The sequence below is a fragment of the Crocuta crocuta genome, unplaced genomic scaffold (assembly GCF_008692635.1).
Source record: "Crocuta crocuta isolate KB4526 unplaced genomic scaffold, BGI_CrCroc_1.0 scaffold408, whole genome shotgun sequence".
In the NCBI taxonomy this organism is placed as follows: Eukaryota; Metazoa; Chordata; class Mammalia; order Carnivora; family Hyaenidae; genus Crocuta; species Crocuta crocuta.
Genome location: NW_027527444.1, coordinates 477,886 through 479,889, shown reverse-complemented (window position 1 = coordinate 479,889; position 2,004 = coordinate 477,886). Strand labels below are relative to the sequence as shown.

Sequence of the window (2,004 nt, the reverse complement as noted above, 5' to 3'; positions counted from 1 at the left end):
GACGCATCCAGGTAGGTCAACAAAGGGACCTCTGGCTTTTGTATGGGGCTCGGCTGGGGGGTTGGTAAGTCTGGAACTTTTCCCTAAAAGGCTTCACGCAGAGGGCCAGCCCCGTGCAGTCACCCGGAACAGCTGGGTAGGTTCCATTCCTCAGCGCTGATGCGGGGATTTTTGTCATCCCGTAACAGAAACCCGCTCAGGGGCACAACCTCTTCGATGCCTGTAACTGGAATGTCACGTGAGGCTGTAAAATGTTGGGAACGCTCTGACCTCCGCCACCAAAGCCCAGGGGGAGGCCTCTCCACCTCGGGTCGGCGGTTCTCGAACGTGGGCCTCAGCCACATGAAGGGCTGGATAAACCACACGGGGCCTCACCCTCGAGCTTCATGGACTCTGTGGGTCCAAGGTGGAGCCCAAGACATCCTGTGTCTAACAAGTGTCCAGGGCTGTCGCCGCCGGTTCAGGGACCACATTTTGAGACCCACTGACTCAGGCCCTGATACCTGCGAATGAGGGGCGCAGGCCAGAGTCCAGCGCCTGCAGATCTCGGAGGGGAGGGGGTGGCCTACCTCCCGCTTTGCCGGGGACCCGGAGGCAACTGTAAGTTGAAGCGTTTCCTCCAAAAAGCTGTATCGAAGTCCTGATTAGGGGTAGCTGTGAACGTGGCCTTGCTTGGAAATAGGAGTTTTGCAGATGTCATCAGATTGAATGGGGCGGAGGAAGCGGGTCCTAATCCAGTAACTGGCGTCCTTCTAAGAAGAGGAAATTCGGATACAGAGAGTCAGATCACGCAGGGCAGGAGGCCACGCGGACATGGGGCCGAGAAGGGAGGCAGCAGCCACAAGCCCAGCCACACCAGAAAGCAGAAGCATAGAACATTCTCCCTCGCAGCCTCCAAAAAGGAGCGAAGGCTGTGGACATCTGGACTCCAGGACTGTGAGGGAGGGCACGTCCCTGTCGTTTCAAGCCCCCCAGATTGTGATGCTCTCCTAGGACTGCCTAGGACCCTCCCACAGGGCCAGTCTGCAACGTGGGACTTTTCACTTTAAAAAAAAATCTTTTTAATGTGTATTCATTATTTGAGAGAGAGAGAGAGAGAGAGAGAGAGAGAGCACAAGTGGGGGAGGGGCAGAGAGAGAGGAAGACACAGAATCCAAAGCAGGTTCCAGGCTCTGAGCTGTCGGCACAGACCCCGACATGGGGCTCGAACCCACAAACCATGAGATCGTGACCTGAGCCCAAGTCGGATGCTTAACCAACTGAGCCGCCCAGGCGCCCCAGGACTTTCATTTTTAAAACTGGGACAGCTTGAGGCGCCTGGGTGGCTCAGTAGGTTGGACGTCTGATTTTGGCTTAGGTCATGATCTTGCAGTCCATGAGTTCAAGCCCCGCGTGGGACTCTGTACTGACAGCTCGGAGCCTGGAGCCTGCTTCAGATTCTGGGTCTCCTTCTCTCTCTGCCCCTGTCCCACTCATGGTTGGTCTCTCTCTGTCTCAAAATAAATATCAACATTAAAAAGAAATTAAATGTGCATTACGAGGTGATGCCGACGCCCTTGGCTCAGAGGCCACACTGCCTCCATTTACACAACCCTCAGGAGGGTGTGGCCCCTGCTATAAATAAAGATCGTGCGCCACTTGCCCAAAGGACGGGGACCCACATCCTCACCCTTACTCTGCCACCAGGTGGACAGTCCCCACGTCTGGATTCACCTTTGTCTTTCCATCTGCAAAATGAAGACTCATTTGAACTCAACTAGTTGTTCCCAAGTACGCACGTTTCGAGCTGGATTAACGTGTTCTGCTGTAAGAATTTAAATTTCCCAGCTTTTAGGCAAAATAAAATTTTTTCCATTTTAAGGCTGTTTTCCCTATAGTTTTTCTTTAACAGGTAGCAGGTGCAGCCACTTGCTGATGTGTCTAAACCCCAAATTATACGTGGATTTTCAGCACATCAGGTCCTCCACCCGGGCCTGGGAGCCTCCCTGGGGTGGGGGGGGGGGA

At 54.1% G+C, this 2,004-nt stretch overlaps 1 long non-coding RNA gene across 1 annotated transcript in view; it reads left to right on the top strand.

Annotated features, from left to right (window-relative positions):
* Positions 1–1,860, top strand: part of LOC144229180 (uncharacterized) — a 1,988-nt gene extending 128 nt beyond the window's left edge. The window contains exon 2 of the long non-coding RNA XR_013334371.1: positions 189–1,860. This is a non-coding gene — a long non-coding RNA (uncharacterized LOC144229180). The remainder of the gene's footprint in view (positions 1–188) is intronic.
* Positions 1,861–2,004: the final 144 nt, after the last annotated feature.